Below are 20,009 nucleotides of genomic sequence, written 5' to 3' on the forward strand. Positions count from 1 at the left end.
CCTTTCATTCTTTCAAATATACGTACATAGATTATTTCGTACGTTTCGGTTTTTAGAATTTACTTTTTGTGTCTTGAAACATTTTTTATTGTCAGTAGTAAAAATACGCCCAGAGTTCCGCGCAAACATTAGCCGAAACTCAACGCCCCAATTTAACTTTTAACAAACGTTCATCGGAAATTCCCTTTCCTCTCCAGAAGACAACATCCTGGCATGTAACGTAGCGTCGAAATTCGAAGCCAGAACGAAATTCTATCGGGGCCGGTCGATTCCGGATATAGAGCAAACGTTTCGGCCGCGGCACACGCAAATAAAATCGACTTGCTCCGACTGCGAGACGAGACTGCGCACGAAAGTTGACAATCAAGAGAGAGAGGCGTAACGCGCGCATATATCGCGAGCGATATCCGCGCGTGGCTGCGAAAGCGGAAGAGAGAGAGAGATCAGGGACGGGTGGGTGCAGATACCCAGGAAGCGGGAGAAGGACGAGGGGAGGAAAGGGGAGGCGACCGAGGTAAATTGGAATCACGTCGACCCCGTCGGGGTAAACAACGAACGGCCTTGATCGAGGCTCGAGCGCGCGGCGGCGCGCACACGACGAAGCGAGTCGCGTGTGCACACGCACGTGTCAGCGGAGCGTGCGAGTGTGCGCTATCGATCCTGTAGCCTCCCTGTGTCGACCCTTCCGAACGAGCCTTTCGCCCTCTTTCTCGGGGGAATATATACGCATTCCTGTCCCTTCGACGAAAGCGGAAACGAAAGGAAGGCGCATACCGGCGAATACGGATGTTCGCGATGGCTTCCTTCCAGTGCTCAGGATGTATATGTGTGTGTGTATGGGCATTTCCCGAACGAGGCCGTATATAATACCACGCGGCTCGTGTGTAATAACTGTAATTACGTAAGCCTTTAATGATCTTATACAGCACGTAGCTCGGTAATACTTTCTTGCGGATGAACGCTGTATATAGTCTTGCATTACGACCCCGATGATGTATCTCCCCGTGTACTTTCGTCTCGTAAAGACTTCCGTGTCGCTAATTTAGCCGTAGGCTGATGCAGGGCTTATTGAAAACCCGAGCCTGTTTAATTTCGGCTGATTCGATTTTCGAGATTACGGGAGTATCTGCCGGCATCATCGGTTGTGCGATACCGTCACTAAATATAGAGATCGTTCTTTATATAACATTGAAACTTTATAAATAGATATCTTCATGTACACACACAGCGATCGAAAAATTGAGCTATTCAATTAAACGAGATAATAACATAAACCATCTTTTTAAATAAACGCCTGTCCCTAAACATTTCTAGCGTCTAAAAATATCTTTGTGTATGATAGATAATTTTCTTCTATAGGAAAGAGATTAATGGCAATTTTGTGGTTAGCGAATCCACGCGTCTTATGTCATCATCGTCTTCAATAGAGTTTCACAATGCTTGCGCGTTACGAAACACATTCCTCATAAATTCCTGACAAATATAGACTCGTAGAACAATAGACGGCTGAATAATCTTATTTAAAAAATTCACAGGATGCGCAGCACTTGAAAAAGGATTAAATGATTGCCTATAATAGATTTAACGCTAATAATATTCATCAGTTCTCGCAAAAATCATATTTAATGTTTAACTTTTCGAAAGAAATATATATTTATTATATAATTACAGTACACTCATCAAGTGTTAAATACACGAGAAGATACATTCAAATTATTGTAGAGTTGTGTCGATATAATTTCGCGAAACTCTAAAATTACACGAGTTTAATAACGCGTTCTCGAAACCTCTTGGAGAGTTTCAATCAACATTTCTCAACTGCCTTCGACCGAATGTCGATCGTGGAGATGAACGACTTCCCTCACGTATCTGGACGAGGCCGTACGATCGTATAACTGTAGACGAGAAGGAAGGGAGAAGGGTCTCGAGGACAAAAGGGAAGCAGGGCGGGTTGCAAATAGGCAGACAGGCGGGGCAGGCAGGCTTCTCTCAGCCGGAGCTATCTGATTCTCCGAAGTTAGCTCGACATGAAAGTGGTACGTTGTGTTGGTGAGGTCATGGCACCGAGAGAGAGAGAGAACCCGGGCAACAATATAATACGCTCCGCGTCGCCGCCGCCGCCGCCGGCGTTGCAGTTGTCTCGCAACTTTCGTGGAACTTCCACCTCGTTGGATCGACCTTGAAGGTCGTCGAAAGGTTCCCGCGACTGGCGCGACTTCTCCAATTTCCACGAACCCCTTGACGTTCAATGCAACGAACTTTACGAAGAAATTACGAGCAATTGGCGAAATAAGTTAACGAGCTTGTAATTGAACAGAGCTTGATGAACGAAGAGACACTTTCTTGATTTTTTTTATTTTTAATCTTGGCTTGATATGAAAATTTTAGCAGACGATCTTTCGAGAATTTAAGCGACTAAACATTTATTTTTGCTCTACTTTGTACCGACAAGTCTGGGAGAAAAATGTATATTTATTTTCTTTTATAAAATTTTCCAAGTAAGAAACACGCGAATTGATCGCCGTTGAATGTCAATTTCCAACTGTTTGCCGATTCAAGGTCGCGTTTAAGGTACTACTTCTTATATTTCTCGTGGTTGAGAGGCGAGAGTTTGACGGGAAAAAGAGACTCGAGAAACTTGCTTCGCGAGAGAAACTTCTCGCGGTAAACGATTCCGCGAATTTCCAAGTTTCGCGAACGAAACTTGAAGGGAGGAAAAGAGGGGAAACTCTTGGCCGATGCACCAACGACGGCTGTTGGAGGAGAATCGAAATAACTCGCGCGTGCATAAGTAATTGCACTGAAACGTGAAGCGATAGCGTGCGTTACTTACCAAACACGTACAAACACACATACACACACCTATACAAGCATGCCGGAAGGTTTACGTGTATCGATTGTGCCCGCGGTCTGTGCTATTGTGCTCGACGGGGTATATAATGACGGCGCGCATTACCGTCTATCAAAAAGCGCTATTCGCAACCGGACACGTCATGGGCGCCTAACTTTGTTTACCGTAGCTGTTCTAAAGATATATACGAACGCGACGCGCTCACAAGAAGAAGCATTCCCCTTTCATCGCAACACGTAATCTTTTAACGCACGACCGGAAGTTGGGACCTATTATCTGAAAAGTGTCATTGACCGCTCTGAACAAAAACGGAGATAACAGCTGTCTTCCAAAAGCAGCGATAGAGACTTCCTCGTTTTGTACTTTTTCCATCATTATAATATCTTCCCTACAACACGTACGTAAAAGAGGTTCGAATAGTGATGACAGATTGTAAGACACTGAACTGGAACTGTCGATCATCTCATGTTAAATCCCACAGGAACGAGAAGATGTAAACCACCATTTAACCTATCTTAACTGAACTTTGAAGTAATACACGTGGGACAATATTCTCTCATCCATTTTCCCCTTTCAACTATTAATTAGGCATACTAAACTTTAACGTCGACAATCTCAAAGTAACGTAACTGCAATTCCTCGTCTGCTTTCTCATTCAAAATTATGCTTACACCTCTACGAGAGATTTGTATCAGCATATCTGGCGGAGAAGTTCCAACACGAAGGAAGAAAGGGGAGGGCGAGGCCAGCTGCCGAGTCTGAGAAAGTATCTTCGGAACGCAATTATCGAATCTTTCCCGTGACAAGACGGGGGCAGATGCGCGCGATGGATCCTTATTTCAATAACACAGCCGTTGCAACGTGACCTCCGATGCATGTGTGTGTGCATCGCGAGACACGATGGCAGGGATGCTGTTACGAACCGCCTCCTGTGCGATTTGCACGAGCGAGTTGAGTCAGTTTTCTTGCCCTTCAACTCTTGCAAATATTCGCACACACGCACGTACTTATGCAACGAAACGCATCAAACGCTCCTCTCTCGCGCATAACACGCGACAACCATCGGCTTGAGAATAAAAGCGATACACAGGGGGAGAGAGAGGGAAAAAGTCAAGTAACGTTACTGATCGCGATGCTTCTTTCGAGTCAAAGCTCGAATGTTGTTATTCATCTCTTATCTCTCGGAGATAAAACATTTTATTCCGACGCTTAACGTTAAGTGTCAAGATGTAGTTTCTAATTATTAGAAGCAATTTTTGACAAACTGTCTCATGTATCGACGACACGCATGTTTATTATGGAGAATATTACAGAAACGATCCTCGGTATTCAAGAGATGCTGTTTCGCGTCGCGGAAGATGTAGCGCGAAAAAGAAATCAAACAAAAGTGTAAAGTTACGCGAACGATATATTATAAAGTTTCAGGGTACACTCCTATAACAATGTATGAATTACGCTGACGTACAACCGGCGTACTTACGCTACGTGTTACGTGTACGAGGCGAACGTTCGAAACTTTTAATGCGGTTTGAAAGCAGGTTCGTCGCGGGCAAAACGCGCGCCAACTTTCCCCGTTAAGTAGCAGACGGCTTTTGTATAACCGGGTGGCTCATCATCACGAGTGGAGAACTAAAGAGAGAGAAAGAGAGAGAGAGAGAGAGGAGGGGAAATGCGCGCACCAAGAAGAGGCAACAAAAAAATAAGAGAAGCACCCCGTCGTCTCCCGTAAATTCTCAGACGCGCAAGTCGAATACGCGCACGCACACGCTTCCTGCATTGTTGCTTGATATGGATCGCTTGGCGTGCGAGCCCCTCTTATTATTACCATTTGTTACCGCGTACGTGTTTCCTGCTACGCAGCTCTCTAATACGAATACGTCTTCCCCGCCCTTGCCCTCTATTCGAGAGCTGCTATCGACCGTTCTTATATATGGTCCTCTCCTATCTACTCCGTTTCTTCCCTTCCGCCGACTCGTTGTAATCGCCCTTCGTATCGTTCGCCGTTTTACGGCGTTCCAATAAAAATACGACACCGGACGAGCCATAACTTTATTTAGGGGAGAAAGCGTAGAAAATATTCAGCTCTAATAAGTTGAAGAAAAAAATGTAATGACATTTATCTTTCTTTCGAGTAATTCTGAAAAAATTCGCGTGTATACGTGTAAATATTATTCAATTTTAAACTATTTTATTTATCTGTATCGTATAAACATTTTTTTAAATAAATTAAAATTTAAATCGATCGCGAGAAAAAGTCGTCAATGCGTAAAGTTTCGTTTTTGCCGCGTCGTCAAGACGATCTTTTTTTTTCCCCCATCTATATCAGGGATCTTGGAAACCACCGTTGGTTTCTCGTACAAGTTCGCATAACGTCAAGCATCTTTCCGGAAAGCTCTTCCGGGAATTTGTCTGCATTACGCACGCTCGCGTTCGCGACGGATTGACATAAACGACTTCTCTTCCCGGCGTAACGAATTGCACCAACTTCCCACCGTCGCGCTTTCCACGTCTTACTTCGAGTACTCGAGTATAATACGATGAGTACACAGTTCCGATCGGCGAGCACCGTCAACTGAACGCGCGAGCGCACGCTCGTTACTCGTTCCCTGATTATGTAACAGCCGAGACAGACAATGAGCGAGGGAACAAAGGAATTCCTTAGCGCGGATTCGACATTGAACGGGCTGCGGCTTAAGAGAGGAAGAGAACGGAAACGACGTCCCCTTGCGACATTAACACATCGCATAGACTCGAGCTAACCGGTTCAGACGACTCCTGTATTATATAGTGCGATATCTAATATAAGCATTTTATTATTAACCAGAAATGACATTAAAAAATTTATTTTTATTTCCTTTGAAAAGTTTCAACTCTTTAATGGTCTTTGCTTGATTAATATTTCAATTTGACGAATTCTCGGTCGAATTACGCAAAGGCAATTAATGTTGAAGATAAAGTTGCAGCTTCGTACACATACACAGATTCATCGAGAAAGCTGTCATTAAAATTTAATGGGAACGAGATGATTTCTCGCGTCGTTTTCACAGCTGAGAGATAGAGAATCCGTCGACTGTCAGGGTGTATATAAATGTGGATTATTATTCCCTGCAACACTTGTCTTTGTGTTACCACGCGCACCACGTTCGAAGGAAGAAGAACGATGGGTTAGAAGCTTGGTAGAAATTGCGATCTAACCGCGGAACGATTCTCCTAATGCAATTCCTCGAATTATGAGGCTCGGGCGCACGATGCGAATAATTAGCGGTGAGTAATGGCGAACGCTACAATTACACGACGACCAGAGCCTGCCTACGCACGCACACGTTCCGCACACGTGATGGAAGCGCGCTCTCGGCGAGCCGTAACGTTTAATAAAACACCCGTAAGAGAGGCATGTTGCCTCTCTCGGCTATGGCGCCACGTCGAATAATTATGCCGCACTTTTTCCATCCACGAAGGAAGGAAGAAGGGGGAGGAAAGTAGCCTTCAATTATATTGGCATACGCTCTCGCTACCGCTATAACGGATCCCGAACGATCCCCGGGTGCAAAGCACGCTAAACTTTCTCATCGCTCTTCTTTAGAGCGTCCGTGTGTCTCGGAGAGTCCATGAAATCGAAACACACTTGGGGGGACGGGCGGGAAGGAAAGTATCTCTCTCTTTAGTCGGCTGTTGAGCGCGGCGTGAAATTCAGGTCAGATCGCGTGTACGAACGAATAAGGCGAGCGGAGACTCGAGACAACCGACGATCGTTGTATCGACTCGCCGCACGACTGTATTATCGCGCCGACAGGTGCGTCGAGGTGGTACCAGGGATAGAACGCCATGGAAAAGTTTCGTCGATCGTTTTGCCGGTGTGTATCGTGTCATATACGCGATACGAGCGGTAATAATATACGTGGACAGGCTCTATTCTTTCGATGTTAAGGTTATTGAAACCAACGTCGATGCTCGACGTCGGAAAAAGTTACAGGGGGAGGAAAATGAGAAGAGAACGATAAGAGGATGAACAGGTGACGATTCATAAATATATACAGAACGAGAAATAGAGTATTTGTTAGATATTTCTTTCTAAAAATATTTTTAAAAAAAACTGCGAAATAAGTGTGTACAAATAAAATTCTAATTAATGTAAATCAAATTAAATTATGTAATATCACCCAAAATTTCCTTCCTTATTTAATTCGAAATTTCTGAGTATCTCATTCCCGAGAGATATTATCTATAAATTGTTACTGTACTGGCACGCCTACAAGTGGGGAGGCGAAATAAAAAAATAACTGCCATAGACATTTATTATATTATCTAAGACCGCGTCGTATCGATAATACTTTATAGACTCTAACCCGTAGATAAGCAAGATAGATAAATGCACACGCTTGAAACAGCAGCGGTTAGGCGAATGGCAAATGTCTACCGGTGTAGCAAGGATAATCGCGCGAAGCAGGAAGAGGCGAGATACGTGGAACGGGTCGGAAAGGAAGACGAGTACAACTATAAAAGAAGTATGGGAAGAGTAGGAGAAGATGGGGCTGGGAAGGAAAAAAGAGATGAAAAAAAGAGGAAGAAGGTAAGAAAAAAGTGGCTCGTTAAGACGTGACCTTTAGCAGCGAGAACGTGGGAGGTTATAATATACTTAGTGCACGGTTTCGTTTATCGTCGTCGACCGGATTAGTCGCGGAGGTTTTGTTGCGGGATGAATGCAGGTCGTAGTAGACTGCAACATCGCCGGGATGATGGCGAAGGGAGGAAGGGGAGGATACGGTAGAAGAGAGAAAGGAAGGGAAGCATCACGGAATACCGAGGTGTTGGAGGGAACGGTGGCGGGCGCGGTCGAAACCAGACGTGCAGACACAAGTGGAAAGAGTCGATGGAGGGGTCGCCCGGATTTCTATGTGTGTGTGTGTGTGTGCGCGCGCTGTGTATGGGACTCGCACATGGAGAGTAGAGTCGCGCAGAAGGGACGAGATGGGGAACTGTGGTGCAGAAAAAGAGACCCGGATAAGTTAGAGGGAAAGGAGGAATTGAAAGATGAGACGCGCTTGGAGAAAGATGACGTGAGACGAGATAGATGAAGAGAGTTAGACGGAAAGAGAGGGAAATAGAGAGAGGGAGAAAGAGAAGAAGAGGTCAAAGGCCTCTGTGCAGCGCCAATGTGCCACGAGTAACCACCGACTGAGCCGTTTTCCACCACCAGCACCAGACCTACTACCACTGTTACCCGGCACCGTTCCACCACCGACTTCTCCCTCTCTCCCTGCCGCCCTTTTGTCTGTCCCCGCTCAATGATAATGTATTCCACTGACACACACGAACGTCACGCAACGTGCGCACCCGAGCAGAGTGCGCCAAGGGAAAGCAGGGGGGAAGACAGAAGTGAGAAAAGGAGAAAGAGAGATGGGGAGAAGAGGATGGTGTCCACCACCTCGACTCTAGACGGACACGCATGCGTGTTTGCACGCTCAGCAGCGCATTTAAGCGTCTCTCCCGGGATATGCACGCATGCCGAGGTACATATGCGTGTGTATGTGCGTGAGCATTCAGAGGAGCTCGTATGGCATCCAGCATTGGAAAGATGGAAGACATGTAAGGGGAGGAATAAGAAAAAGTCCCGGCGGGCAGAGGTGGCGGGTCAGAGGGGAGGAGCAAAGAGAATAATGCGTGTCTCGACCCAGCGAGCAAGAATGAAGGCAAGAGTGTTTTCTGGAGAAGGTTAACGTATCGGGCACGAAGGAGACGCGCATGCTGACGAATAATGGCGGCCGAAGGTCGACGATGGTTACCAGCATCCTCTTTTTCTCTCCCTCTCTCTCATTCTCATGGAAAACGTGCGAATGGAATAAAACCGTTCGCGGAGTGACAGCTGTTCTAACATGTGTGTGTAAATGAAAATTAATTTATAATATTGTAATCAGAGCGATCAAAAGTATATATGTCGCGTCCGAAATAAACCAAAATAGATTGAATATTAAATAAGTGAAAGATAAAACAAAAAGAAGAAAAATATAAGAGGAAATAAAAATATAAACGCTCTCGGTTACTAAAATAAAATAACAGATGAAGCGACAATGTTTTAAAATATTAAAAAAGAGCAAAATGATAAATTCTTCGATATAGCGTTAGAGTTGTAAATTCTGGTTTCAATTAAACTAAAAAAACACTGGCTCCGATTATAAATCAGAGATAATTTCCCATCGATTGTAAAACGATTGTAAAATAAAATAAACGTTTCGAATTTCAACGCTCTTCATATGGCATAATTAGATACATGAATAATATCGTTCTTGAAAGGTGAACATTTGACATTTCGTTCCACTGTCGCGAATTAGTGGATTCACGACAGAATTCCTTCCCGTCCTGTGACTATCGTGCCGGATAATTCGCGAAATTATGTTTAGACGCCGTTAGTCAACAGCGAGCGAGTTGTCGGACTGAAGGCGCGCGAATGTAATTACAACTGTTAGATACACGCGCGTTGCAACGTTCCAGAGAGGTGTATGTACCAGCCGCTTAATGACGAATGTAGATCGGGTTTGTTCAACGCACCCCGCAACGCCGGTTGCACATGCGGCGAGACCGCAGCCTCGCTGCCTATTGTTTAAATCATCGTGTTTCATCGGGACTCGATATTGGTTGACAGTTTCGCGTACAATTCGCAAATCGCAAGCATTGTTGCAAGAAAATATCTCTGTAGTAACACGCTTCAACAAAGAGACAAAGAGAGAAAGAGAGAAAGAGAGAAAAAAACGAGCAGTCAATTTCAAATTTTGAATAATTTTGCGATATATCCGTCAAATAAATTTTCTATAAAAAATTAATAAATGTATCACGTGTATATGATTTCACATACACATTCACTTGATTCGCAGATATTTATTTGCGGTCTGATTATGCACATATACATATATTGTCTAATTAAAACTGCCATTTAAATTAAGATACTTTTAATTTTTCTTAATGTGCAAAGTACGAATATATGAATGATAATTTCATGTATATCGTTTCTCCAAAATGGAGAAAAAATTGTTGCCTCGATAGATAAATTATTTTGATAAATCAATTTTACTTTTATGAGAAAGATATTAAACACACGCAGAGAAATAGAACGTGTTCCACTGACATTATCCAGCAGTAATCCAAGGTTGCTTCCGACCGAGCGAACGAAGCGGCAAAGTCGCGCTTCCCCAAACACAGCGGGGCCAATGTCGTCATTCCAACGAGAAGCCACATTATTACGAGACATAAACGCGTAGGAATATAACAGTTCTTCAGACTACGTGGCTGGCCTTCAAACCTAAAACTAGCCATACACGCGCGCGCGCATTCGACCGTCTTGGCGTAAACAATCCTGCGAGGAACCTTGAACGACGGAGGAGTGCGTTGACCCGTACGTTAAGTGTCGTTCTGCGGCGACACACGCAGGTGGATTCAATAAAGCTCGCGGAATTGTCTCGTGGTATCATCCCTGCCACTTCCCTTCTCTCATTTCTTTCTCTTTGACGCTTATTAAACGTGTTCCTCCTTGAGCGACTCGTCAACACGATTCACGGACACGTGTGCTTTTACCCGATTGCGTGTGACTGTGTATTTACGTACGACATTACAATGACACTTCTTATATAGCACGTTTTCGTGCATATACATCAAGAGAAAAAAAAAGTAGATGTTCTTTTCGGCAACGTTATTAAAATTATCCAATATAATGATTTATTTACAGCTATATATTTTCTCTTTCTCCCTCTTTCTCTCTCGAGACGAAGCTCCCTGCCATTGTAATTTATGATATAGATAGCGATTGGTCGACGCACACAGAATCCAGTTTCTTGGTCCTTTCTCTCGATGCGATGTACCCTGCAACGGCGTCTCGTTATATACCGTTAGGATAACAGCGGCGACCTAGATCCTCCCGGAGGGAAAAGGGAGGAGAGAGGGCTACCGCGTTCTCTTCAATTTTCCTACCCGAGGCAGCCAGAGATCGGAGCGTCCATCGGTGAAAGCATAATGGATTGGAACGATCCGGCGTTCCCGGCTATGAGTTTATACACACGCACGCACACATATATACGTATACACATTCACAGATATACGATGGAGGTACAATCGGACAGAAATTTTACCTGAGCCTGGATTCCAAGGCTCTAAGATTCTGCAGTTTATAAGCCTAATGTTGACAATGAAAAAAGTAAAAACATAAGAAAGTGAAAGCTTTGAAAAATAGGTCAAATTTGCTGAATAGCTTAAATTTCTAATGAGACGTGAAAATACTACTTAAGAAAAAGATTATTTCGAAAAACCAGAAAATATAGCCGTGAAAGTAGTTTTAAGTACTCGAAACCATAAGAATTTTAAATATATAGAAAAACAGAAGCTGCTCTTTATCTTTCTGTCAAAGAACGGATGTATCAGGTACCCAAAATAACATTAAATGTTAAAATTATGTCGAGACTTTTCTCCGTCCGAAACAAATACAAAGATCCTTTGTATTCGGTAACTTTTTTCCAATATAAAGAGAAAGAATGTTCTATGCTCAGCAGCTGCTATAAAAAAATGTCACAGTCTAATGTATCGAAAACACGTAGTTAATACATTAATGAAAAGATGAAAATTATGCATTAGCGGAAGGATTAAAAAATGGAAATTACAAAGTCGAATTACAACTCGAGTTTTCAAAAGATGTAAAAATATTGAATATCTAATGATAAAAAAATACGTATGTAATAATTTCCTCTGTTACTTCTTATATTACATTTTTTTTTATTATCTATTTATTTTAGAAAACACGGATTACCGAAATAAAGCCTGCGAATTAAAGACATTCGCTCGACCGAGAAGAGGGATGAAACAGGAATGTTGCCTGAATGCGGAAAGCCGCTAATCCAAACGTTCTATGCAACTGACCCTCGTTTACCTTTTTTTGTCCACCATTCCAAATTTCCCTCCACCTGCGCTTTTCGCGGCGTACAAAAGTATATAGCGTGCCGAGAAACCGTGAGAAATAGTTATTTATAACCGTTCCGATCGTTCCCGGTCGATTTTACGGCAGGTGCTCTCGACTCACCTTTCTTTCGAGAGACGGGGGGAGGAGCCGGTTTCCCTAACCGGCTCGTCGGCGCGACGGTGAAACTCGACATGTCTCGGGCTGCTGCGCGGAAACCTGCGAGACGAGCCGGGTTCGATAAGCCCGAACGAAACTGGTTCGATGAGTGAAAAACGGCCGCGAAATCCGTCCGGATGTAGAGCGGGGTTAAACGAGGCTTAACCGACGTTCGGTTTCAGATATATATATATATATATATAATGTATGCGTATAGAGATCTGTTTTTGCGTGTGGCTGCAAACTCTTGCGCGTTTCTTATATAAAATAATAATTGCAAATAGTATAATAATAATTAATTGTATTCAAATATATCTTACACTCTTGTAGTATTTTCGAAGTTGTGGAAAGTTTTATGAATGAATAATTCCTAATAATATGAATGAATATAAATAACAGCATACATATAAATTTGTATTACGAATCAGTTATGAAAACAAAAGAATTTCCGTCAATCTGATAATTTTAAAGTCATTTAATCTCTTAATAGATTGGATTTGATCGCGTGATGGCTATATCTCATTTTTATTCTTTTTCAATGCGCACAATCTCTAATCAATCTCCATCCTTCTGATTAATCTGATAATATTAAATTGCAGTTCTGCTGTCGGTACAGTAAACATTGGTTTTATATGATAAAAATATCGTATATTGCAACGTGCAAGGTCGTTTTTGTCGTCAAGATTTATCAAAGAATCGAGAATATTTTTTTCAGGAGATATGGATTTAAGTAGATTGCGTTTAATATTGATAACAAAGCCGATTGCAATTAGATATTCATCGACGATAACTTCTTCAACGTTTACGACATACAATCATTCTAGCCGCGAAGAGTCGAGAGTGACGCTTTTTCTAAAAGTCTGACATCGGGTTATCAGCTTTGCTATTTGTAGACGCTTACGTATCTCAATATTATCGATAAGTCTATCTACGCAATGTTACGTGCAATCGTATCGTGCGTATCGTTCAGAAACTTGGTTATTTTTTTTTTTTTTAACGAAAATGTCGAGGATGCAAACAAGAAAAATTGCCAGTTGAGATATTAATCGAAATATTAAGGCCGCTTCATATATACTAATCTACAAATTGTGTTTCGCGAAGCGAATGACTGTAATTTGAATTGTATGGAGTTGATATACTATAATATGGGATGCTATTGTAAGCTCTCTATTGTATGCTACATTAATGCTCCACAATTAAGCTGATCTTCTAAAAGCGTAATAATTGCATATTTTATCAAAACAGCTGTTTCAGTATAAATTGCAGAACGTCTAATTAAATAATTGGGTCGTCAGCAACATCATCTATGGCGAAAACAACTTATATAAAAGCATCAACTATGATATATTCGATTGACGTCAAAAAAATCTTTAATTATTTCGGCCTACACTACATATGACATAATAATTCGTTCACCAAGATTTTCGGTATAGATATTAGGCGGACTCGAATGTCTTATCTGTCCAAGTGACTAGTTACTCGCTCCAAAGTGACACGTGTAAAGTGGTCCTTGTATCGCGTATTGCGATCTCCTACGTGTTTTGCAAGTAACGGCACGATGATCGCGAGTAAAATATTATCCTAAGAACACGCTCGTTAACTGTCGTTCTAATCTCCGATAGTTAATACACGCTTGTGAGATTCGAGTTGTTTAATTGGTAATTTTCACGAGAGAGAGAGACTCGTGAGAGACAGCTGAAACGACTTCCGGATTGATCACGCTCTCGCAATGTAGTCGCACAGAAATTTCAAAGACCGTCCTTCGCATTTCTCTCTTCGTATAACCGAGAAAAAGTTGGGCTCTTTCTCGGATCCGTGCAAGAGTCATCCCGAGCTCCATTTATCGCGCGACCTTTGGCCCACATCTTGCTGACTTAATCGACCGCGAGAAAAAAATTTGTTTTCTCAGAAACGGCGATAATTTCGGACGTTATCGCGCTCGTATATACAAACGTCGCGCATACGCGATGTAATGCTGGTGCCCGTATAACAGTCGCGATGGTTTATCGTCTGTGTTACCTAAAAATTCCAGCAATGCGCGTAATATTTATAACAGCCAAAAATGTTTCTTTTTGATGCAAAGCAGAAAGAAGAATGCTCCCCGTTTAAATTCTACAAAACTATAATGAAATATGAAATAAAAATTGAAGAAAATTACATATATTATAGTATGATTATATTTACGTTTATTATATTTTTTTTCTGAATAAAATTTTAAAATTATAAAAAGCAAATCTCTCTCTGAGTTAAAAAACTGATTTAAAGACTCAATTCACTCGCCGCATGAAAATTAAATGTCACGAAATCGATCGAAGCAATGACGAAATTCCTCATGCACATCAGAGCCAGCTGTGCCGCCGGCTGTTCGGAAGCGAAGCTGCGTACACAATAGCACGCCGAAGGGACATCGAAGGGTGAAAGAACATCGGGCAACGACTCCGACAGAAAAAAAGTGAAGAACGCGAGAAGGGAGAAAAGGGAAAGGGAGGACGGCTGTAGGATTCGGCGTGATGACGCGATACATTCCAGGGACGAGGGTGGTCGGATTAACGTGTCTCTCCTATCCCTTCCCTCCCTTTCGCAGAGTCTGGTTTCTCCCTCCCCATGGCGCCCACATACTACTATACAACGATTTCTGCTACCTGCTACTCTTCTCCAGATGCGCCCAACCCAGGACACACCCTTGATAGGATAGAAACCTGATCCCGAGTCTGCGCTATTTTTCCTCCGGGGCACAAAGACGCGAGAAAATATATTATATAGTCTGCCGTCTGAGTTTTATCTCGACTTTTCTCGAGTGACACAGGTGTCAATGGGCTAATCGGCATCTTTCCCCATTAATCTGTCTGGAACTTGCTTCGAACTAAAGATAAATTTTCACAGATATAAGTCTTTCTCATATAATACTTAAGATTATGCGGTCTCTTCCGCAATCAGGACACGTCAGAACATAGAAAGAGATAGCTGCTGTACTGATTGATTTGATATCAATATCTAGTTTGTAACACAAATATAAAAATTAAAAATGTAACATCTCGAAAAAAGTTGAAGGCCAAGTTAAAAACGTATACTGTGTATGCGTGTTTCTTTACCAAACCAGCTATTTTCTTTATAGACAGTATAAATATGTTAGGTATTTCTTTTCATTGGCATATAAATATCGAATCTAATCTCAAGTCCAAGGCCTATAAACATTCATACACTACGAATAACCGTTATTGGTCGACACGCTGTGTCCTTATGCAAGTTTACTGTCCAATAGTCTTCAACTGGAAAAAAACTCCTTAACGAAAGTTAAAGGAAGGAATAATCGAGGAGAGGCCATCGACATCGACGACCAATTGCGCAAGCAATCTTCGAAGCTGGTTCCAGCTCTTGAGCAACAACACTAACTACCTGCAAGATCTTTTACCGTTTCGAATAGCTAACAATAAGTTTCTTCTTCGTCGTTTCGATCTCGAGTGAGTCAATGTCGGTTTTTGCCGATTGTCGTGTCTCGGTGTTTCGACTTCTATTTTTCAGTTATTTTCTTTCTCTTTCTCACACACACACACACACGCGACGCGCGCGCGCACACGTGAAATCAACGAAACGGAACGAACAAGTTCTCAGGTCACAGGAAGAGAGAGCTTTTGCTAAGTTGGAAATCCGATTTGGCTCGAAAGTTTCCGACAGTTACCGATTCACGACGCTCAAAAGAAGTTCGACGGGTGGAGAAGCGGGTCTCTTTGGCGACCTTGAAACTTGAATACCGCGAAAGAAGAAAGTGGGTATTCGAGGCTGATGGGGCCTTTCGGTATTCTTGAAGCAACGAGTTTGATACACGAAAAATCGAGTCGATATTGTCGGTGGGACAAATGTCTTTAAATTTTGTCGAAAGTAAATTATGCGAGAAGATAAATTATCTTCTTCTATCGAATTGTCCTTGACGTTTATTCAAGAAGATATATATGGGGAACGCAAAAAGTAAATACTAATTCAATATTCGCTATTAATTACAATACAAAACGTATCGTCTGACACAATCACTCATGAATTAATCTCAAAGTCTAATTAGTTGTTTGCTTCGAATAATAATATTCCGTAAATATTCATATATTGTTAAATACTTATACATACATACATATACAATATCTCAATCAATGGATTATAAATATAGATGAAATTATTTACGATAAGAAAACTTATAAATTACTATGAAAAAAAAAAAAAGATAATCTTTTATCTAGTTATTACATAAAATATAAGTACGATATTATTCGTGTTATATACGCGTAATAAATCTTATGCGAAATTTTAAATTAAAACAACGTATATATATATGTATATGTAATATATGTATTTATGAGATCTCTCACGCGTATTTCGAGTATTTTGAATATGTGAACCATCTATTCCACACGATAATTGTCATTATGCTATCTCATTTATCATCTAGAATCTAGCTCTAGTTGCAACCGTCCTTGGCGGTGATTTTCTGAAAAGGGGATCATCCCGCGGGATCGGTTTCCTCGTAAATCATTGAGGTAGGAGGTAGGCAATGCGGAAAGGGACAAAGGCCCGTGCACGCTCGAAATTGAAATTGTGCCAGTTGGCATCGGGAGAGATCCGCTAATATCGATTCTTCCACGTCGCGTTCGTAATTATCCCCGAGATCGATAACAAGCTTCCCCCTCTCGCGCGTTTTCTAGGGGATCGGTTTGTATAAAAAGAACTTAACATCGTTTTCAATCCACTTTCAATCAAGCATTTCGGATATCTGTGTGCTCTGAAAATATTTTGTATAAAAAAGATTGTGTGCTACATCTAGTTCTTTTAATAATATGAATGATAGTAGAGAGAAATAATCCCATAATTATTCATTTCTTAAAGAGATTATTCGTGGTTCAGCCTATATAAATTAAACGATGCAAATATTACCGTTTTTTTAAAAAGATTGAAATTATTTAAAGCATCGTAGAAAGCGAAGGAAACGCACCAGTTTCACCTTTCGACCGTATTTTCCTTGGCAATGTTAGACATCCGGTAGTTGCTTCACGGAGAAGTTCGTGCCGAATTAATTCGGTGGAAGTTGAGCAAAACCCTTTCGCGAAATGTCCGACATTTGTCTGAAGTCAGACATGATGATTGTCGGAGTCGACTAACGGTAAGAGATTGTCGCGGGAGAAAAAGACACGATCTGTCATGATTATCGGCCAGAACAATGGAAATATCCCAGTTATTCTGCCGGTACGTCCAGCATTGTCGTTATATAGATGATGGAGTTCTGTGGAGAACTTTTGATGAATAATGGAATGAAATCCACGGAGTTAGCGAAACAAAACTCCAATCCGAAAAAAGTCTATTTAATCTTTCATTTCAGATCTTCTTAATTTTGTATAAAAATTTGCTTTCGATTAATTCTCACAAACAATACACAGCAAAATGTTTATACGAATGTCTGCTTCTACATTTACCAAATTTATCGAGACTATAAAAAAACACAAATACACAAACTTTTCTTTAAAAACTTTTCTTAAAAAAAAAAAAGAGTCAATAAAAAGGACAAAATAATACGAACATCTAATATTAGAGGCAAAAATCCAGAGATCAAATTTTGATTTTTATGTTTAAAAAATGACCTGAATTTTTTGTTAGAAAGAATAAAATGACATATTCTACTGCGTAAAATAGAATCTATTTTAACGATAACTCTGTTGCAAATTTGATACCACAAAATGTGCAGATTTTAAATGCTTTTTCCATGACAGATATTTTATAAAAGAAAACATTTTCGAATATATCGTATGTTTTTAAATTATTTACAATATATATAAATATATTTAAACGATGTATACTTTTATGAGGCAACATTTTTTATAGTAATTGCAGTGAAAACATATTTTCTTTCTTTTATTAAAAAACATGTTGCATTATAACTCGATGATAAAACTGAAATGCTAAATATGGTCCAATTTAATTGCTAACATAATTCCCCGAGGAGAGCTAGTTTCCAGGCCTCTTATGTATCTGCTTATAGGGTTAAGAAGATTCACATAACCGCCATGGTAGAGAAAGGGCATAAATGCGACGAGTTGAGCGGGTTGCACATGTCGGGATATCAAATGACAGAGCGTATGGAGGAATTCATTGGCTCGTTAGTCGAACGGAATTGAAAACCGAGAGAGATTCGTCGTTGGAAAGGAATCGTACACATAAACATCGTGCGCGTGTATTCGCACAAGTGATAAATGACGCATAACGACATGGTAAAAAGCAGTTGGTAAAAGGCCAACGAGCAAGAGAGATGATGAAGAATAAAGAAGAAATATATTTCAATATCTCCCTCTCTTTCTAAGAATGTGACACTGACGAAATAATAATAAATTTAAAAAATTCGAACTAAGGTTGACAGCTGCGATCAGGAAAATAAAAATAGTAACAATAATTAATACGCACATATACGCATGATTAATCCGCTCACGGGAAAAAATAAAGGGACGGCGCGTGCAATCGGCGAAATGCGACGAGCGAGATGCATTCTCGAGCTTTTATTTACCGTTATTACACGCGGACGGCCACGTAAAGGCGCACAGGTAATAATGCAATGCACTGTTCTATACAAGGCGCGCCGCGCACCCACGATTACCTAAACTTTCTAACGGCGTCTCTCTCTCTCTCGAAATATCGCGAAGAAGAAATTGCAGGCTCGCGGCACGCAGCGTGTGCTTTCTCCCGCGACGTAATATCACGCGAGCGAGCCACGCAATACATGCGTCCAGCACGCTTCAGCTGTTAAAGCGTTTTCCGAGCGGCTCGTAGCAGGTGCGGAGCAATGTACTTTGATCCTAACACGGTGGGAAACCAGTCGTAGCGATACTTTTATTCCGTGTATATGTATGCGCGTGCACGTCGATTTGATAACTTCGATTCATCTTTTCATGTGCCACCCAGTTGTTCTAAAAGAGAATTTCAGGTACAGCTTGAATGTCCGTTGAATGTCCGAAAAACAACGATTGTGACAAAGGAGAGAGAAGCAAGGAGGATTTAGTCAGAGAAAGGGAGAGAGAACCCGCTTTCAGACATAAAGGGGTTAAAAGCCGGGGAGGGAAGGAGGAGCCAAATAAGGAGCGCTAATGCCGTACAAAGGAGAGGAAACGTTGGATCTCGTACGTGAACCACAAACACGCGAACGCACAGTCGAGTTTTGTTGCGCTTTGTGCGTCCGACAACCACACGTTGCGATGGCGTTGGTGTGTGTGTGTGTGTGTGTGTTCGTAAGCGGAAAAGGGGGTCGGCTTGCCCTCTGTGTTGTTAGGCAGGCTGCGCGCGAGACAAGAAACATACGTAGGGCCGGGGGGCCAGTTCGCCGCCGAGCAGCCAGGAAGCTGCGAGGCCCCTGCGCGGATAATGGGAACGGAATTATGAGACATAATCGAAATTCGCCCAGAGTCCCCTTTGCAAATTCCTCTCTTGTAAAGTTAGCGTCAGACGCAGCCCGGAAAGTTTCCGGAAATTGGTCGCAATCTTCCCGCCGGCTTCATTATGCACTAGACGGCTCACGACGAATAATTAACTTTTGTCACATTTCGCGTTAGGGCTGTTCCCACTCTTGTCCAATTTCTTTAATGTTCTCTTGAAAGAGAAATAGATTATAACTATTTTAAAAAATTTCCTCTCTCTCTCTCTTATAAAAGCTTCATATTGAAAGATGCATTACAGTTGACCTACTTTTATTGCTACATTATTGATCAGCTTGATTCCAGCTTGTGGATTCTGTCGCGAAATAACATCGTTATTTAGAACTCTCAAATTGTATTTGATTAAGTTACGTCAAATAGTAGTATATGTAATATCATGTATATCGTATGAAACATATTCCGGATGTTTATTAGCGGCTGAAGAGAGGATTTATAAAACACACTATCTGAATAAATTTTAGAATCTTTCAAAATTCTCTTAAATGATAATTAAATTCTATTATAAATGATATTAAAGAAATGATAGATTGTTTGTTGAAAATGAGAAAAATCTCTCCGCGGATACTAATATTTATAATTTTCGTCAATAAAATAAGAATGTAAA

The 20,009-nt window shown here is 41.4% G+C and overlaps 1 protein-coding gene across 11 annotated transcripts in view; it reads right to left on the reverse strand.

The window, feature by feature from the left end:
* Kdm3 (Lysine demethylase 3) overlaps positions 1 to 20,009 on the reverse strand; it is a 283,441-nt gene that overhangs the window by 60,009 nt on the left and 203,423 nt on the right. The gene's annotated exons all lie outside the window — the stretch shown is intronic.

This window comes from Prenolepis imparis, unplaced genomic scaffold (assembly GCF_030444845.1).
Source record: "Prenolepis imparis isolate NDT839.2.m4 unplaced genomic scaffold, iyPreImpa1.0 SCAF_1, whole genome shotgun sequence".
NCBI classification, from domain to species: Eukaryota; Metazoa; Arthropoda; class Insecta; order Hymenoptera; family Formicidae; genus Prenolepis; species Prenolepis imparis.